At 39.8% G+C, this 21,678-nt stretch overlaps 1 long non-coding RNA gene across 1 annotated transcript; it reads right to left on the bottom strand.

Moving 5' to 3' along the window:
• Nucleotides 1-4,667: 4,667 nt before the first annotated feature.
• Nucleotides 4,668-21,427, bottom strand: LOC119855759. Its single transcript, XR_005293025.2, has 3 exons — nucleotides 21,341-21,427; nucleotides 10,398-10,592; nucleotides 4,668-5,311 (listed from the first exon to the last, which is right to left on the bottom strand). It is a non-coding gene; the product is annotated as an uncharacterized LOC119855759 (long non-coding RNA).
• Nucleotides 21,428-21,678: the final 251 nt, after the last annotated feature.

Raw genomic sequence — 21,678 nt, 5'->3', positions numbered from 1 at the left:
TGACTACACTACCCCAAACTCGACCCAGGATGGTGGATTTTAGTGCTAATTCCCTCATCAGGGAGGAGTACAGCAGTCGATTTTAAGAACCCTTTAGGTCAGCGGAACTGGGTTGGTTGTGTAGATGCATTAATTATAATATTGACCTAACACAACTAACTTTGACCTAGCCTTGTAGTGTAGATAAGGCCTAAGACAGATGGCTATCCAACTTCCTTTTGAAAACCTCCAGTGAAGAAGCTTTCACATCATTCCGAGGCAGTCTGTTCCATTGTCCTACTGTTTGTACAGTTAGAAAGTTTTTCCTGAAATTTAATCTAAATCTGCTATCCTGTAGTGTGAACCAACTGCCTCTTGTCCTACCCTCTGTGGCAAAAGAACAACTTTTCTCCATCTATTTTGTGGCAGCCTTTCAAATATCATATCCCCCCCCCTTAATCTCGTCTTTTTGAAACTAAACATACACAGCTCCTTCAACCTTTGCTCGTGTGGCTTGCCTTCCATCCCTTTGACCATGTTTGTCGCTCACCTCTGGATCCTTTCCAGTTTCTCAACATCCATTCTATATTTTGGTGACCAAAATTGGACACAGTACTCCATCTGAGACCTAACCAGTGCTGAGTAGAGCAGTTCTATCACCTCCCATGACTTGCATGCTATGCCTCTGTTAATGCAACCTAAAATTGAATTTGCTTTTCTGCAACAGCATCATACTGCTGACTCATGGTGACGCTGTGATTCACCACAACTCCCAGATCCTTCTCAGCAGTGCTGCTGCCAAGCCAGTTTTCCCCCATTCTGTATTTGTGCATTTGTTTTTTCTTCCCTCAGTGTAGCACCTTACATTTGTTTTTGTTGAATTTCATTTTGCTGTCTATAGTCTAGTTCTCTCAATTTATCAAGATCCCTCTGAATTTTAGCTCAATCTTCTGAAGTATTGGAAACTCCACCAGCTTTGTATCATCTGCAAACTTTATCAGTATGCTCTCTACACCTACATCCAGGCTATTAATAAAGATGTTAAACACTGGACCCAGAACAGATCCCTGTGGAACCCCACAACCTCCCTCCAATTTGACATCATTCCATCAATAGTTATTCTGTATTTGAGGTTGTTGTTTAATCAATTATGTATCCACTTAATGATAGTTCTGTCAAGCTCACATTCTCCAGCTTATCTGAATGCCATGTGGGACTGTGTCAAAAGCCTTGCTGAAGTCCAGGTATATTATATCCACTGCACTCCCCCATCCATCAAATCAGTTGCTCTAGTGGCTTCCCAGTTATCAAGGTCAGACTGACTGATCTATAGTTTCCTGGCTCCTCCTTTTCCCCCTTTTTAAAGTTGGGAACTACATTAGTCCTGCTCCAGTCTTCTGGGACCTCTCCTGTTATCTATGAGTTTGTAAATATTATTGCCAGTGGCTCTGAGATTTCTTCAGCTAATTCCTTCAGCACCCTCAGGTGACTAGCATCTGGCCCCACTGATCTGAATTCAACAAATTGGTCAGAAGTTCTCTGACATGTTCTTTACTGATCCTGATCTGCATCTCTTCCCCTTTATTGTATGTGGTAACTTCGCAAGTCATCCAGTCACATTATTTTTTTGTGGGAAGAATGAAGCAAAGTAGGCATTGAGCAGCTCTGCCTTCCTATCATCTTGCCAGCTCACCTTCTCCATTGAGTGGCGGCCCCACACCATCCTTGGTCTTTCTTTTTTGTCTGACACATTTAAAGAATCCCTTCCTGTTGTTTCTAAAATTTCTTTCCGGCTGTAACTCTTTCTTTACCTTGTATTCCCATGTATACTTCCTTTGTGACGTGCCCCTCCTTTCATTTCCTGCATGTATCCCTTTTGGTGTTTAGATAGCTAAAAATCTCCTTGTGCAGCCAAATTGGCCTCCTGCGGCTCTTCTTATCTTTTCCAACAGTAATAGTGGAACAAACAACATTTTTATTTCATGTGACTCACATTGCAGTGACTGTGATAGTTGTAGTACAGAGACGTGAAAGGAGAAGCAAAATGAAAGTTTAAGGTCAAGGCACTTACTGCTGCTCTTCTCATAGGTTACATACTAGGCAGTTCCCATTCTTGACTCCCCAAAGTACACAGCAGCAGATTCTGCTGTCAAAAAAGTGAAGGAGCAGAGTAAGAGTTAGTTAAAGTTTCCCCAAACTCAAGACATGTTCAGACTGTGTTTAGCTGAAGTGAAGAATGAAGGCTCTGATCTTATTTAAAGTGAATCAGTTCCTCTATGCCTATTAACACAACCATTTGAGGAAAAACAATTCTAGTCCCTGAGAAGCTCACTATTAGATACTGGAATGTGTTAGCATGAAATCATCAAGTAATTCACCATACTTCAAAATGGATTTGAGTGAGTAAAATGCAAAAGAAATAGAAAGTTAAATAATATCATCTTTCCTATATGCTAACATAAAAGATAATGATAAACAGGCATATTCTGGGCAGCTTTTTTTAAATCATGCAGAGTATTTGCAATGGAAAAGTTTCTGACAACACTGCCTATGACCATCCATGCAAAGATTTACAGTAATGAAAACACAGCAGTGACAGAGAAAATAATATGGAAGACCATGAATGTAGATTTATTGAAAGCCATTAGCCAAATGCAAAGACTCCAGATCATACAAGGACTGTGCAAATTTTTCAAGAGAAAATTTCAATGAAAGAAGGTTCATCTTTACAACAGCCACAGAGAGCTCAATCCTGCAGCCCTTATTCACAGTTTCAAGGGGAGTTTTACCTGAGTAGTACAGCAGGACCAATACATACTGTGCAGTTTTTCTATTCATTGCATTTAATCTTTTGCTTAAAAACTTTCCCCACCTTCATTGATACTCTCCTTTGTATCTCAGGATTGACTTGGGAGAGCTTGATCTTGTTTGTATTTTATGCACATGAAACTATTGATTTCTATGAGATTAACTTCTAGATCAATGAGGATGAGATAGAAAGGCAAATATCATCAGGCAGAACCAGGCCAAAATGTCTAATGCAAGGTAAGATATCTTCATCTAACTTGAAAGGTGATTTACTTTGTTTTTAATGTACTATGAAAACAAATCATAAAGTTAAGGCATGATCATACATTGGTGAATTTTCAATAAACAGTTTGATAGCTCCTAATGCTTTAAAACTCTACCTGCCTATCATTTTAGTCTCTTATGAAATATGTAATGGTCAATAGCTGATTCCTGACCAATGACATCTAAATTACTATGATGTACAAGTTTTAGTTAGATCATTTCCTAGTGTTCTGAACCACACACTCTTAAGTACTTTAACCCATGCACTGCTGTTGGACTTTGGGAGCATTCCAGAATCAGTCATAAATATTTTCATCCATGAGTGATGCTTGATTCACCCTTGTGTATGTGGGTTGCAGTATAAACCCTCTATTTTGGGCACATAACTGTGCCAGTTTGGAAGGGATCCACCAAGGGCTCAATATAGTGAGATGCTGATTGTGCCCTTCAAGGTTCTACAAAGTGGAGTTCAATGGAAGTTGAGTGTGCACAACCAACTCTGAAAGTGTGCAGCAGCTCATCGGATCAGGCGCTACATTAGAAAGTAACACAACAAAAATGAAAACTAAGCATGGGGGAAGAAAGGAAACAAAGAAATGCAAGAGAACGAAAGTGCTCGAGGGAGAGTGTTATTTTCAAAGAATTCAGATCAATTCTTGTGTTTCTCTTGGGATCTTTTTTAACTGTTGAGGGAAAGCAAGGGGGTTAGTTTAGTGGGGTCAGCTGAGTGAGCTGGAGGGCACGAGGGGCATGCTCAGATGTGAAGAGGAGGAGAAAGGCACGTAATAAAATCCAATTCTAGCATAACAATTCAATTGCTAGCTAGTGCACTCTGTACACTGACTAGGAGCCGTTGTGTCACTATGCAGAGTCTAATACTAGAGCTGTATGGAGAAACATAATTCCATTTCATGAAGGATTTTGATATTCTGAAATTTGGTTTCATTTCAGTTCGGAACAAAATCCTAAAATTTTAAAATTCTCTGTAAAAGGGAAAACCCTGGGGATCCTGATTCTGAGATAGTCCACATTATGGGCTGCCCTGTGGTCTCCCGCCTTCAGGTTAGCTGTTGAGGACCCAAACAGACACCCTGCCTGGTTTCTGGAGGAACTTCATTGAAATCAACCCATCTCTGCAGAGTGTTACAATTTAGAAGAATCAGCAAATTCTAATAAAAACATGTTTTGTCTGAATTTTTTGACCAGCTCTAACTAGCACACAATTTCAGACACAAAAGCTTATGCAAAGTAATGGGGTGATTTATGAAATGATGTAAAGATACTCTTTGGGGCGGGCTGAGGAATACATATAGGCCTCCAGCAGCAATAGAATACCTTTATTAATATTGTTGGCCAAGCTTGCAAGGCTTTACACTCAACTTGATGGCATTTCTCTGGTGGATGGGCCACAATAACTTGAACACAACATCCAAAGTTAAAGGAAATGTTCTAGGCATCAATGGACATAACCTTGGTGAAAATCAGAAAACCGGAAGGGAAAAATGGAGGGAGGAGTGCCTGGAGCCCCTAGCATCTGATTAGCAACACAGCAATTCCCACCACTGTTGAAATTGTCTATTAATAAAAGAACTGGTCTATGGCATCCATTAACACCTTTCAATATAACAATACCTCCCACTTTAGCCCTGACAAACCTCCCAATACTGCTGACACCTTGAAAGACAAACAAACAGATAAAGAAAGGGGGAAAATGAGAATAAGAATGGTGGAGAATAGGCATGAAGTGCTGGTGAATTCTTAATAACCTACATCCTGTTTTGTCATATAGATGTCCCCAGATTATGTCAAATTTGTCCCTGGGGTTCCTATAGGATGCATATGTTGCAAGATTTACTGGTGATGTGCTACCAACATTTTAACGAGGGGTCCCTTGAACATTTTCTACCTCACCTGATGATGCATGCAATATTCCACGGGTAAAGTAATAGCCCCCCACCACATAAAACCAGCAATCACTTCCCTAACACCATGTTTCTCCATCCCTAGTTGCTGTTGGCAGCTCCCCTGACAGATGTTCCTCACAGTGGTAGTGATGGCAGGTAGATTGTTCTGTGGCCTTTGATTGTGAGGCAATTTGTCAGGAGGAGAATGGGTCTTCTCTGGTTGTTTTTTGTGGAATGGGTCTTCACCTGACAGCTGGAGAGGTCATTCTAGCTCATGTGAGAAACGGTGATTCCCCCTTCGCCCTTGGAGAAGGCAACCAAGGCTTATTCCTTGTACTAGTTCTTCAAACTCCAGTCTGTGGCAGAAGAGAGAGACAAGCTGCAGCAATTGCATTACTCCCCCCACAGCACAAAAGCAGCTTTGTCCCACCTCCCCTTCTCCTTGCCTTCATCCACTGCTGGAGCAGTCAGTGAAGTGGAAGGGGAATTCAGGGATTATGGGATGTATCTATGTTTACCTAGCAGCACTGGTGGGGAAGGAAGGGAGCTCCCCTTGCAGCAGCTGCTGTGGCAGTGGCCTGCACACCTATGCCACAGCATCTGGCTAAATGAGCAACTGCGAACTCAATTCCAGCCTCTGAGAGAATCAAAAATAGGAGAGCTGGCCTAAGTATTTTGGAGAAAGCCCCAAAAACACATTTTTGCCAACCCCACCCCGAGGTAGTCCACTGCTATGATCACCCTGCTTTTCACATGCCCAGTTATGGGACAGGAAAGCCAGATGATTCCTTGGGATACACCACAGATTTCACTGAGTCGTTTTACATAAAATGTGTGACAGGGTGCCAGTGTAGCCTTCTGCTGAAGAATCAGAATCCCTGCCACCTGCAGACCTGGAGCCCCGCTGCTTGTTCCTGTTACATCAGTTTACATTTTCTAGGCTATCTTCATCAGGAAAAAAGGCTGAAAAAATATTTAAAAATGAAAATGAGATTCTCCTTCATGTGAGAATCAACAAGGATCTCACAAGAATCCCTACAAGCCCCCTCCTGCTCGTCAGGGAGAGCTGCATTTTTAGTTCTTATAGGACCTGCAAGTGCAAATTTTATCTGATAGGTCTCCAGAAAGCTGCTTCTTTAACCTTAAGGAACAAGAGGATATGATGGAGGTGGCTAATAAGCAGCCTCTTGTTTTTGTTCATTTTTAGATAAGATATTAAGGGTTGAATATGCTCGTACATATCTACTTAATCTTTTCTGTATTGCTGCTTCCTGGTTTGGCTGTTTGGCAAAGTTATTTTTTTTAATATTATTACCATAGCCCCTAGGAACACTACTCATGGACCAGAACCCCACTGTGCTTGGAGCTGTACAAACACAGAACAAAAAAATGGTCTCTGCCCCAAAGGGATTACAATCTAAATACAAAACAAGAGAAGCCAGATGGATATAGGCACATGGATGGGGGAAGTACAAGAAAACAGTAAATAGATATTGGTTGGCATAATAGGCAGTTTTGGTACACCAGTGAAGCGCTATGGAATATTTATATCCATTTGTGTGCCAGATTACTGCTTCTAGGATTTCTCACATTACATTGATAATCAAATCAATGGCAAATTTGAACTGTTAAAAGTAAATTGTGTTTCAGTTATCTAGTCACAAAAAAAGGTAAATAGGTAAAACTTATACAATTCACAAATGGGCTGACAGATTTTTGTTGAAACATTTCAAAACAAATCACCTTTGACCGAGACTAAAAGAAAACTTGGAAAGACAGTAATGGAGAGAATAAAAGACAGAGGTTGAGAATGTGCATTCTTTTCACCTCACCGTGTAGCACCACTACACTAAACTCAAGAAAGGAAAATATCTTTCATTTCCAAGCCATAGACTAATTCAATGCTTTGGATTAGATTTAGTGTTTTGAAGATGCCTCTTTATTCTCTTCAGCTGAAGAGCATTCCTTTTTTTCTTTAGACATAAAACAGTGAAAAAGACAAGGTTTTGACCGGCCCCATTGCTTTGAGCAGGCTTGTCTGTGCTCACTAGGATGCCAAGCAACTGTCTGCGAAACTATACAGTGACGGATGCTAACAAAGAATCATACACGCTACCCACCAGCCACTGAGAAGAACAATAAATTTTTTATTTTGGTGTTTTGTTTTTGTGACTTGACACTGTTATTTCTCTGCCCACTGACAAAATCACGGAACTTTTCTTTACAGTGACAGTCTCAAATCATTTCTCTTTCTAATCCCATATAGAAAAGAAGAAAAGGAGTACTTGTGGCACCTTAGAGACTAACACATTTATCTGAGTATAAGCTTTTGTGAGCTACAGTTCACTTCATTGGATGCATTCAGTGGAAAATACAGTGGGAAGATTTATATACAAACACAGAACATGAAACAATGGTGTTATCATACACACTGTAAGGAGAGTGACCACTTAAGATGAGCTATTACCAGAAGGAAGGAGGAAAACCTTTTGTGGTGATAATCAAGGTGGGCCATTTCCAGCAGTTAACAAGAACGTCTGAGAACAGTGGGGGGGGGGTGGGGTGGGGGAGAAATAACATGGGGAAATAGTTTTAATTTATGTAATGATTCATCCACTCCCAGTCTCTATTCAAGCCTAAGTTAATTGTATCCAGTTTGCAAATTAATTCCGATTCAGCAATCTCTCGTTGGAGTCTGTTTTTGAAGTTTTTTTTGTTGAAGGATAGCCAGGTATTCTATCTGCTACCCAAGATCCACAAACCTGGAAATCCTGGATGCCCCATCATCTCAGGCATTGGCACCCTGACAGCAGGATTGTCTGGCTATGTAGACTCCCTCCTCAGGCCCTATTCTACCAGCACTCCCAGCTATCTTCGAGAGACTACTGACTTCCTGAGGAAACTACAATCCATCGGTGATCTTCCTAAAAACACCATCCTAGCCACTATGGATGTAGAAGCCCTCTACACCAACATTCCACACAAAGATGGACTACAAGCCGTCAGGAACAGTATCCCCGATACTGTCACGGCTAACCTGGTGGCTGAATTTTGTGACTTTGTCCTCACCCATAACTATTTCACATTTGGGGAAAATGTATACCTTCAAATCAGCGGCACTGCGATGGATACCCGCATGGCTCCACAGTATGCCAACATTTTTATGGCTGACTTAGAACAACGCTTCTTCAGCTCTCGTCTCCCAATGCACCTACTCTACTTGCGCTACACTGATGACATCTTCATCATCTGGACCCATGGAAAAGAAGCCCTTGAGGAATTCCACCATGATTTCAACAATTTCCATCCCACCATCAACCTCAGCCTGGACCAGTCCACACAAGAGATCCACTCCTGAACACTACGGTGCTAATAAGCGATGGTCACATAAACACCACCCTATATCGGAAACCTACTGACCGCTATTCCTACCTACATGCCTCTAGGTTTCATCCAGATCACACCACACGATCCATCATCTACAGCCAAGCTCTACGATATAACCGCATTTGCTCCAACCCCTCAGACAGAGACAAACACCTACAAGATCTCTATTATGCATTCTTACAACTACAATACCCACCTGCTGAAGTGAAGAAACAGATTGACAGAGCCAGAAGAGTACCCAGAAGTCACCTACTACAGGATAGGCCCAACAAAAAAATAACAGAACACCACTAGCCATCACCTTCAGCCCCCTACTAAAACCTCTCCAACGCAACATCAAAGATCTACAACCTATCCTGAAGGACGACCCATCCCTCTCACAGATCTTGGGAGACAGGCCAGTCCTTGCTTACAGACAGCCCCCAACATGAAGCAAATACTCACCAGCAACCACACACCACACAACAGAACCACTAACCCAGGAACCTATCCTTGCAACAAAGCCCGTTGCCAACTCCGTCCATATATCTATTCAGGAGACACCACCATAGGGCCTAATCATTTCAGCCACACTATCAGAGGCTCGTTCACCTGCGCATCTACCAATGTGATATATGCCATCATGTGCCAGCAATGCCCCTCTGCCATGTACATTGGCCAAACTGGACAGTCTCTACGTAAAAGAATGAATGGACACAAATCAGACGTCAAGAATTATAACATTCAAAAACCAGTCAGAGAACACTTCAATCTCTCCGGTCACATGATTACAGACCTGAGAGTGGCTATCCTTCAACAAAAAAACTTCAAAAATAGACTCCAACGAGAGATTGCTGAATTGGAATTAATTTGCAAACTGGATATAATTAACTTAGGCTTGAATAGAGACTGGGAGTGGATGAGTCATTACATAAATTAAAACTATTTCCCCATGTTATTTCTCCCCCACCCCACCCCCCACTGTTCTCAGATGTTCTTATTAACTGCTGGAAATGGCCCACCTTGATTATCACCACAAAAGGTTTTCCTCCTTCCCCTACCTCCTTCCTGCTGGTAATAGCTCATCTTAAGTGATCACTCTCCTTACAGTGTGTATGATAAAACCCATTGTTTCATGTTCTCTGTATGTGTATATAAATCTCCCCACTGTATTTTCCACTGAATGCATCCGATGAAGTGAGCTGTAGCTCACAAAAGCTTATGCTCAAATAAATTTTTTAGTCTCTAAGGTGCCACAAGTACTCCTTTTCTTTTTTGCGAATACAGACTAACACGGCTGCTACTCTGAAACATATAGAAAAGAAGAAAGCAATATTAACTTTTCTTTTGCGGGGGGGCAGGGGGAGTACAAAAATTACTCTTCAAGGGATGATGGTGAAGGATGCACAATGGGTTACAGAGATCTCAGAGAGTAATGATGGCCAAAAAAATCATCAACTGGTCAAGTAATGGCTTTATTTTCTGGTAAGCCAAATTCAACTACTACATTTCAACTGAAAGTCTGGTGGCCAAACATCGGGTGGCCTTATTGGCTTCCACAGACAGAAGCAGCCTTGGTCTGGATATTAACATTCTTCTAGCTATACCTTAAACTAGTCTTAAACCAGGCACAGCTTGAGAAATTCTGAGATACTCCAGCATGGTTCATGAGCCAACACATCTTTCCTTTAGACAAGATATATGGGGGTTGGGTAAGCAACGGCAATTTCCCTCCTTCCAGCAGCTCCCTTTACTCCAGACTAACTACATCATGCAGAGTCACATTTTTATACCAACTTTGTATTGCATCCGCCACAGGAGAAGGTGGGTGAAATACCCATATTATATTTGTACCTGGTCAGTCCCTCTTTTCCCATACTCTAGTCTGCTCTTGCCAGCAAGCTTCAGAATCCAGGGAAGTCCAGCCAAAGTGGTCTTTCACACCTTTTGAAGTACAGTCATCTGCCTCCCTCTCCCTTCAGGGAACTGCTTGGTTTATTTCAGTGACAGTTATGTTTCAACACTACAATTGTATTCTTCCCGCAGTAGTCAGAAGTATTAACAGACTGGACTTACTTTACACTCTGTTTGCAGCTCGTGTGTGTCTTTTCACTCTTTGACCATCCTCCACACTACTAAACTTTGATGATATTTAAGCATCTTCAGGTAAAAGTGCATAGTGACTATTTCAACACAGTCTTTTTTCTATGCTGTACTGGACATTACCAGGTAGGTGGATGGAAAGGCATAGGTAGGTCTCAGGTCTTCCTTCTGTTCAGTAGCATTGACAAGTTAAAGGATAAATTTCATTATTTTACATTTCAGGAGACCATTTTATAATCCTAGCTGCCAACAATTTCGAATCCTATCAGGTGTGATTTTTTTTTAGCATTAAGAATGCCTGTTTGGTTTCAGTCACAAAGTACAATTGTTTCTCTCCAAGGATAATCCTATTCAATCATACTTTCAGTTCTTTGGAGCCAAAGCTTTATTTATATTAAAGAAAAGAAATCAAGCTATGGATTGGTTAGATGTAGTTTATTACTCTTAAGCTACATGTAAGAAATTCCAGATACATAGCTCTTTATATGGGGGGTAATTTGTCACACATGTGTAATGACCTTTAAAAAAAGGAGATGACACCAACACCACAGCTAATTGGTTGGGTAGAAGTACTAAAGGCCCAACCTTACTATACTATCAGACAATGGACAGGTCACAAGTTCCCACAAACCAAAGAATTTTTTTTATGAATAAATTATTCATGGTGAATTATTGACAAAGTTCCATTGGGATCATAAAAGAGATGTTTCCAGATGTGTCCTATCATAGTTTTTTAGCGGTAGGGGGGAGTCTTATATAAATTATGTTTCTGTCAGAACATCCTATGTTAAAAGAGTGTTCAACCCTTTCTATATTAACACAAGCTACTCATTGAAAGTGTACACAATGAAAAGCCAACAGTGCTAATCACACCTTCTTGAAGCAAATTCATCATACAAATCACTGAAATCTTATTTGTTCTACTGAAGCAGGGAACCATATGTTAAATCAGCAGTACCCTTCTCTTCCATTGCTCCTTAAAACTTGAGGGCCCTTCCTGACTACTCCACTGTCTCCCCTAAACACCAAAGGCCTGTCTTCCTTCTCCTCCACTAACATACCCATATGCCCCAACTACCCTTCTTCCTGCTCCCTTTCCTCTGCCTCTAGGTATATATTCTAAATAAAGAAACAGAAAACAAAAAATTAAAAAGGCAATTTAAAGTTAGTACACTCTGTTTATTTTACTTATATTTTCTTTGATTTCTTGGCAGGAAGTCAGGGGTCTAATGGACTGGGAGGCTACTTTAAGCCCTATGAGGGGGCTAAATGATCTGACCAATTACAGCTAGAGAAAAAATTGTGAAGTTGAAATTTTGGGCCTAAGATGGTCATACCAGCATTTTGGTTGAAATGAAAAAACACCATCCAAAAGCTACCAAGGCCTGATATGCAAGCTGCAGAGCATCCTTGACTGCCATGGTCTTCAATGAGCATAAAAGGTGCTCAACACCTCAAAGGACCAGGCTCTAATTATAGAAACACTGTGCCTGCCTTGCATGCATTGGTTGAAATATTAAGCATGCTTCTGAAGTTGCTTGGAGAAAAAGACTCTAATGATTATTTACGGTAAGATTCGATAAGATTTAGTAATATGGGCAGAGACCAACAATGGGTCAAAGCCCTAAACAGGATTTTTTTAATAAAAAAGTTATATGAATGTGAAAAAAAGGATTTACTGTTCAGCAGCAAGCTTAAATACAGATGTAATCACCAGCAATGTTAAAAGGTCTAGTTCCAACATATTCTTCAAAAATTTCACTGATTAGTAGCTGATTGAAAAACGGGAATTCGTTCCAACAAAAAAATTCACTTTTTTGAAAGAATTTTAATCCTGACTTGGAATGAAATGTCAAAAGCCATGAAATATTTCCCTGGAAAGAATTTCAATACAAATTTTGTTTCAAGACAGAATTTTCAGACTTCCTGGATGCTTGCCTTAGACTTAGAGAGCCTGACCATGCAAACCCCACCCCCAAGTTCCAAGAGCCAGAGGAAGAGAGCCAGAGTGCTCTGCCTGCACTCTTCCCCTCAAGCTCAGGAACCCAAGATGCAGAATACCCAGGGCTCGCTGGGTCCAAGAGCAGGGGAGGAATGTAGAGGTGGAACACCTAAGGCTTTCTGGCTCTCTGTCTCCCAGGCCTGGTGAGAGCCTGGGGATCTCGGCCTGGCAGCCCTCCAGGAAAGCTTTTGTCAATCTCACTGGCAGAAAGTGAAACTGACAAGAGCCTCTGAGGCAGACAGTTGGGAGCCATCATTTCAATTTTCCTGATGGAAAAATCAAAAATATTTAGCAAAAGCGAAATTCTCTCACAGAAAGATTTGATTTTGAAAAAAGGATTTTGGGGGGAGGGGGGAGGTGTCAGAAAAATCATTCCAACAAAAATTTTTGACCACCTCTACAGCTTGATTCTCAGAACCTAGGTAGATTTTGCAGGTCTGACAATTAGAAAAACCATCTTTTTACTTCGCAAGTGATCACACTTGATGTGGAAGTTATTGAGGCCGCGAAGTGACATGCATTTTTACAGTCAGTTTTCAGATCAAAGCCACACTTCAAATGATTGGGACTCTATCTGTTATAGCATAATGAAACACAAAAGGGGAGGAACAAAGGAAAAAGGAAAGTCCATAACATAATATAAAAGTCTTACTTTTGTCTCCTTTCTTCTGCTGTGTCTCATGTTCAAAACCATACAGCCAGTTCAAAAGCTCAAGCCCATTCTCAGACTTTGTTTGTTCTCCAATTCCTATCTAGCCATTAGCTACTGGCCTTCCAAAAAGAAAAACTACAGACCTATCAGGGACCATATAAATGGGCATGCTAGCACAATCACACCACAAATACTCCCAACAACATTCCCTCAAAAAATCCATGTCAGCAACCAGTGAAACAACTCTCTGTTCCATGATGAATTCTTTCCTGGTTTGTCACCACAGACACCATCCTCTTTCAGAAATAGTTGAAAAACTATATGACCTAATTCATACTTGGGCCTAAATACATATCAACTGGTTGAAAAATTATGTAAATCCTAGCCTAAAAGGGTTTGTTTTGAACACATTTCTGTAGAAAATCTCCACCAGGCCCTTCTTGCCACCTTTCCCTTTCTGCTCCTACCTGGCCTCCAGAAGCCCCCTTATTGCTTGAATAACCATGCATTGTTCCCGTGCTCATTGGATTTTTGGGATGAGGGAAATGACTACAATTCAGACATCAGAATTCAGGAAATATAAGCTAGAATGTGGAGGTATATGACATGTCACAGACATTTTGCGGAGGTCTTCTGTGGATGGACAGGATAATCTAATGGTTAGAGTAAGAGATTGGGAGTCATGGAAGACCGATAACCTGTTTCTGACTGGCACTGATTCACTTTGTGACTTTGGAAAAAAATTACTCTCTCTCTCTGTGCTTCTGTTTTCCAATCTGTAAAATTTACCTACCTTTGTAAAGTACTTTAAATTCCTTGAATGAAAGATATTATAGAAAAGTACAAGGTAGTATTTTTCAAGTCCGAAAAAGTCCTGTTACATCAGGGCCTCATGTAAGTTTAGCACAGGATTCAATGTTGGTTTTGAGAAACAAAATTTTCCTCTTATTCCTTTGTGAAGGTGAAGTCAATATTAATATTTGGCTTTCTCATAGCAACTTCTACTATGTATTACACATTATACTACTATATTAGCATTTATACAGACTTTTAAGATCCAGCTCAATGCTGTTGAAACTTTACTTGAATAGTTGCCCTCTGCCAATTCATGTGCTATTTTTATATATTAATATATTATATTAGGTTGCTTGCTTAAATGATGGTAAATTTAATTATGTTAATCCTAGGCTGTGCATTAACTGAATTGCTTCTTGACCCAGGTTAGCAGAAACATGCTATACGTCAAGTAAATAATGTGGAAACAAAGCTTTTTCTTACAGGCTTAATGCTAAAACCTTCCTCCGAATCACATGATTTCTTTAGATCATATTCCAGCTCTACCCTCCTCGTATAAGGCATAAGCGATAAGTACAGCTATGAAAAAAATTGTCAGCATGCTAAAAATCTGTTATATCCATGAGTTCAAAAGAACACGTAGAGTTTTTATTTTTTTCGGCATTGCAGAAGTTAACATAATTAGATCTCTCTAGAAGTTACATATTACACCTATACACTACATTCTGTTCTTACTTACACCGATGTAAACTTGGGGTAACTCCAGTGACTTCCATGGAATTATTTCAAATTTACACATGTATGAACTAGACCAGAATCTGGCTTTTACATTTACTAAAATAATGTGTACTTGTGAAAATCTGAACTCAAATTCTCTGGCAACCTGTTCTGTTTTCTGTAGTTATCTGGTTCTGAATTCTGCAGCCAATGCTATAGCAACTTTGAGTAAATAAAAAGAAAAATAGGAGGTTGTTCAGAGAATGAAATACAAAAATAAATGATAGTCTGTACAACTAGCTGGGCCAAATTCTGCTCTGAGTTATCACAATGTAAGAACAGGATTCTGCTGTTTGTATTTATTTTACAATTAAATCAAAATTTATTTTAGGCTGCCTTGAAATTTCCCAATTTTCAGAGTACCACTTTTGTAATTAAAACATACAACTGCATCGTAGAGGATATCAGCATGGACACTAAAGGTTTAACTGCTTAGTAAGTGTCATTTGGGGCTTTTGGCACTTAAGAGGAATGGGGGTAGTTTGGATTTCAGTACTGTGAAGGGACTTTTTCATTCCCTCTAGTGTAGGCAGGGTTGCGATGAAACTCAGTTTTTGGTGGGAGACCGGGTCAGAGAGAATATTTGAAATCAGGAGTTTGATTGGAACCAGAAGTTGAACTGCACAGGTGAAAAAGTAAATTCTGACCCCAAAACCAAGCTCAGCCCATTTAATATAGAAAAAAAAAGTCTATTCACAAGTTTTCATTATATCACCATACCTTCTTTATTCTTTCATCAGCAGTGAAACAATTAACACCACTCACATATCATTAGACTTCAGACAGCCTGACGCAATATGTTGAGGGAAAGATGTGAACTGCTCTATTTATCAAAACTGAGTGTTAACTCTGAAGTGTAATGGTGACTATTCATATGTTAATAGTGTTACCTTTTTCCACTGCTGTTCAAATCTACCAAAAATAAGGAGGAATATAAATATAATGAATACTTGTACAACCTACCCAGTGGTATCTCACTTTGGCATCACAAGTAATGGAGTTTAGACTATCACCAAAAAACATTTTTTCCTTTGAATGCCAAGCTCCTCTCATTAGAATTAGCACACTATTGAGATAAATGGAGACCTCTCTGAGCTATTGTTTCAGACTATCTATCTGTTTGCAAAACTCTGTAAAACAGTCAGTTTGGAAGATTTCCTTTGCAATCAAATGAATAATTCTATTTTTTTTAATGAAAACTTTGATTTAGCCACACAACTCTGTAGTAGCTGGTGAATTCTAAGGCAAATTCCGTGGGTAGAAAATACAGTGCCCTGACAGGAACCTTCAAAAATGATTTTCTGAAGACCATTGGTGGTTTCATGCAAATGGTAAGTTGATGGAGATTGTAATATATTTATCATTCTGATCTTTTTAAAATCAATTGCATGTCTAAGACACCAGTTATATTTGCACGCTGATGATGGATATTTTAGAGAGAATGTAGCTTTTTATTTGCACAAGTACATGTTTTTGTGCAAAATGTATGGTATCTCTAATAAGGACTTATTTGGTTATGTACAGTAACATTTATCAACCACAGATTCAAACATTCAGCTGGTGTTTCTGCTGTTATCAAGACTCTTAAGTCTTCCTTAATTTTGTATACTTGGCCAGATTTCATCCTATATGTCAGAATATAAAGAAAAGAAAACATAAAATTGTTCATCTTCCTTTTCTTCCTCAGATGGCTCAACCAAAGTTGCTTATTTGAAATAACCCAGCCATCTCAGCTTGATCTCAGTTTAGAGGCCAAAGAAACACTAACACCATGCTAAAATGCAGAGGACCAAATAACACTGACCTCAGAACAAAGTTAGCATTGTAAAGCACACACTTTCACTCAGCCATTTAGCCTAACAAGAATTCATGTAATAATTTTTACAGTGATTTCAAATACACTTTATTTAATAAAAGTACAAAAAATAAAGTTATAGCATATGCAAATGAAATTTTTAAAAAAGAAAAAATGGACCTCGATTTCATATACTTCCCTTAAATTAGAAAAATGCTGTACATATGAAACTAAGCTATTTTATACCAGGAGTCACCAGACTAGGAATTTAACAATAAGCATTATATCACAGTTACAGCCTGTAAGTGAACTGTAATTTTAGTATTATTATAATAATAATAATGTAAAAAGACAAGAGATTATATTTATGTATCAACTATTATTTAACTTTTAAAACTAGCATTCAATATTTATAATTTTAATATGCTCACAAAATGTCCTTAATATTAAATGGGAAAGTTATATGATTATTAAATATGGTATAACAGAAGCAGTGTTTCACTGGCTGTTTACAGTGGATCACTAGTGCCCCCTTCTGATATGAAGTGTGAAGAAATATTATCACAGAGTTTTATACAGTTTATTTTACAGTATGTCCTTAAGCACAGCTATTTCTGGTCAGATTTGCATTATTTTCCTCCTACTTTTAATATTAAAATACCTTTTTTAAAGCATAGATAAAATAACAAAATCCTGAGGAATTGAGTCTGACCTCTGAATGGCCATGAACTATCAACGCCAATGGGAATAATTTTGTCACAGTCAAAAAAGCAGACAGGGCGACAAAAAATGGGACAGAACAAATACATTGACTTCTCTGTCTGAATAGTGTTTTGTACTCTCAACCTTATGCAGTGTTTAAAAGCATGACATATTTACTTATATTTAATTTCAAAATAATGGTAAAATCATGGTAAAAAAATTTAAAAAGGAAATTGTTTAAAAAATATTTAGAAAGTCTGCTTTTGACAAAATCTGGCTAAAAAGTTTTTGTTGGAGGATAATATTAACTGTGTATTATTTGATAGTATACAATGTTGTAGTTGTCAGATGTTTAGTATTTCTTAAACAGAGGAAATAATTTGTATAGACATCATAAAATTAAAAAAAATATTGAAACCTTATTCCTTTGTTGCTACAGTTATTGCTCCAGAATATTTAAATCACATGGCTACATTTAAAAGAAAGAAAAAACATTTAAATTGTGACAATTTAGCAAGAATAGATTCAATGACAATTGCATTGGAGAAAACTCAGAAGTAGTGGATTATTATAGTGGATACATCAGCAATAGAAATCATGTAATATTTAAAGGTTTTCTTATTGTTTAAAATAAAAGAGGGATCTGCTAAATTTATTGAACATGAGCACTTGCACTCCAGCCACATTACTCCTAGCTCTATACATCCAGATTAATTCCAAATTATCCCTGTTTTTGGAGAATTTTTGTTTCTGATAGACTAGCTCTCAGTAAGGATGAATTTTAAGAATGAATGTCCACCACTCTGTTTTGAAATTGTTCAGTACAAACAAAAGGAGTACTTGTGGCACCTTAGAGACTAACAAATTTATTAGAGCATAAGCTTTTGTGAGCTACAGCTCACTTCATCAGATGCATTTGGTGGAAAAAACAGAGGAGAGATTGATATATACACACACAGAGAACATGAAACAATGGGTTTATCATACACACTGTAAGGAGAGTGATCACTTAAGATAAGCCATCACCAGCAGCGGGGGGGAGAGGGGGAGGAGAAAACCTTTCATGGTGACAAGCAAGGTAGGCTATTTCCAGCAGTTAACAAGAATATCTGAGGAACAGTGGGGGGTGGGGTGGGGTAGGGGGGAGAAATAACATGGGGAAATAGTTTTACTTTGTGTAATGACTCATCCGTTCCCAGTCTCTATTCAAGCCTAAATTAATTGTATCTAGTTTGCAAATTAATTCCAATTCAGTAGTCTCTCTCAGCCATGCAGAACACAATGCCATCCACAGCCTCAGAAACAACTCTGACATCATAATCAAAAAGGCTGACAAAGGAGGTGCTGTCGTCATCATGAATAGGTCGGAGTATGAACAAGAGGCTACTAGGCAGCTCTCCAACACCACTTTCTACAAGCCATTACCCTCTGATCCCACTGAGAGTTACCAAAAGAAACTACAGCATTTGCTCAAGAAACTCCCTGAAAAAGCACAAGAACAAATCCGCACAGACATACCCCTAGAACCCCGACCTGGGGTATTCTATCTGCTACCCAAGATCCATAAACCTGGAAATCCTGGACGCCCCATCATCTCAGGCATTGGCACCCTGACAGCAGGATTGTCTGGCTATATAGACTCCCTCCTCAGGCCCTACGTTACCAGCACTCCCAGCTATCTTCAAGAGACCACTGACTTCGTGAGGAAACTACAGTCCATTGGTGATCTTCCTAAAAACACCATCCTAGCCACTATGGATGTAGAAGCCCTCTACACCAACATTCCACACAAAGATGGACTACAAGCCGTCAGGAACAGTATCCCCGATAATGTCACGGCTAACCTGGTGGCTGAACTTTGTGACTTTGTCCTGACCCATAACTATTTCACATTTGGGGACAATGTATACCTTCAAATCAGCAGCACTGCGATGGGTACCCGCATGGCCCCACAGTATGCCAACATTTTTATGGCTGACTTAGAACAACGCTTCATCAGCTCTCGTCCCCTAATGCCCCTACTCTACTTGTGCTACACTGATGACATCTTCATCATCTGGACCCATGGAAAAGAAGCCCTTGAGGAATTCCACCATGATTTCAACAATTTCCATCCCACCATCAACCTCAGCCTGGACCAGTCCACACAAGAGATCCACTTCCTGGACACTACGGTGCTAATAAGCGATAGTCACATAAACACCACCCTATATCGGAAACCTACTGACCGCTATTCCTACCTACATGCCTCTAGCTTTCATCCAGATCATACCACACGATCCATTGTCTACAGCCAAGATCTACAATATAACCGCATTTGCTCCAACCCTTCAGATAGAGACAAACACCTACAAGATCTCTATCATGCATTCCTACAACTACAATACCCACCTGCTGAAGTGAAGAAACAGATTGACAGAGCCAGAAGAGTACCCAGAAGTCACCTACTACAGGACAGGCCCAACAAAGAAAATAACAGACTGCCACTAGCCATCACCTTCAGCCCCCAACTAAAACCTCTCCAACGCATCATCAAGGATCTACAACCTATCCTGAAGGACGACCCATCACTCTCACAGATCTTGGGAGACAGGCCAGTCCTTGCTTACAGACAGCCCCCCAATCTGAAGCAAATACTCACCAGCAACCACACACCACACAACAGAACCACTAACCCAGGAACCTATCCTTGCAACAAAGCCCGTTGCCAACTCTGTCCACATATCTATTCAGGGGACACCATCATAGGGCCTAATCACATCAGCCACACTATCAGAGCTCGTTCACCTGCGCATCTACCAATGTGATATATGCCATCATGTGCCAGCAATGCCCCTCTGCCATGTACATTGGTCAAACTGGACAGTCTCTATGTAAAAGAATGAATGGACACAAATCAGACGTCAAGAATTATAACATTCAAAAACCAGTTGGAGAACACTTCAATCTTTCTGGTCACTCGATTACAGACCTAAGAGTGGCTATCCTTCAACAAAAAAGCTTCAAAAACAGACTCCAATGAGAGACTGCTGAATTGGAATTAATTTGCAAACTGGATACAATTAACTTAGGCTTGAATAGAGACTGGGAATGGATGAGTCATTACACAAAGTAAAACTATTTCCCCATGTTATTTCTTCCCCCCACCCCACCTCACCCCCCACTGTTCCTCAGATATTCTTGTTAACTGCTGGAAATAGCCTACCTTGCTTGTCACCATGAAAGGTTTTCCTCCTTTCCTCCCCCCCCCCCCGCTGCTGGTGATGGCTTATCTTAAGTGATCACTCTCCTTACAGTGTGTATGATAAACCCATTGTTTCATGTTCTCTGTGTGTGTATATCAATCTCCCCTCTGTTTTTTCCACCAAATGCATCTGATGAAGTGAGCTATAGCTCATGAAAGCTTATGCTCAAACAAATTTGTTAGTCTCTAAGGTGCCACAAGTACTCCTTTTCTTTTTTGAGAATACAGACTAACACGGCTGCTACTCAAACCTGTTCAGTACAATATAATTGTTTTGCAATAATAATCACTGTTTCACTGAATTTTTCAACAATCTTATATATATTCATGTAAACATATGTCCTTGATTAACACTTAATGCACAACCCACCCAAACTCAAGGATGCTCCAAGGTGCAGCAAATAATTAGACATTTAGGAATCACATCACAGCCAATAGGCAGAATGGTACAGTAGGGCCGTGGAGCACTAGCAGGTGGCGAGATGCCTCGCTGAACTCCTGACACTGAAGAGTGTGTTAGGAGTGTATTCTACTATCATAGATGTGCTGTGGGATGGTGGGAGGATGAGGCTCTGTGTACACTCGTAACACAGAACATGATTTTGCCCTGAACAATTTAGTTCCATAACTTGGTGACGCTCTTCTGGTCAACATAAAACAAACCAGATTCCGAGAAGAGTAGCAGACAGGAGACTCATGTTTCAGTATGTGCTGGGCCTGCTTCTGATCTTATTATGCGGATTATGTGCCAGCGTAACTCCACTGACTTCAGAGTTATTCCTGGTTTCAGAGTAGCAGCCGTGTTAGTCTGTATTCGCAAAAAGAAAAGGAGTACTTGTGGCACCTTAGAGACTAAAATAAAATAAAAGAGTTATTCCTGACTTCCACTAGTGAGAGTGACAGACTTAGGCTTATACTTCGCTTACAGTTTGACTCACAGCTTACTTACTTTCAGCGAAAATGTAGTCACATGTAGTCTTCCAACATGTTTAATTGTCATCTTTTGCTTGACCCATTTTCTGTCAAATCAGTGTGGCTGTAAAAAGTAATAGAAATGTGCATGTGAGAGGAAGAAAGGAAGATATCTGAATTTTTTTTAATGTAGAATTTTATACGACAATAAGGGCAGAGGCTTTCTATTATCACCTCATCCTGCTTCAGGCACTCAAATCCTTCCTCATCTGCACAGCTGCAGTTTTTAGCAACACTGTGCCTGAGGTGGCATCTTTTACTTGCCACTATTTATCCATATATTCAGGAGAACTTTGGGCCTGCTGCAGAAAGCCA

The sequence above is a fragment of the Dermochelys coriacea genome, chromosome 5 (assembly GCF_009764565.3).
Source record: "Dermochelys coriacea isolate rDerCor1 chromosome 5, rDerCor1.pri.v4, whole genome shotgun sequence".
Taxonomy (NCBI): Eukaryota; Metazoa; Chordata; order Testudines; family Dermochelyidae; genus Dermochelys; species Dermochelys coriacea.
The sequence above is the reverse complement of the archived record's forward strand: the minus strand, read 5'-3'. Positions and strand labels throughout refer to the sequence as shown.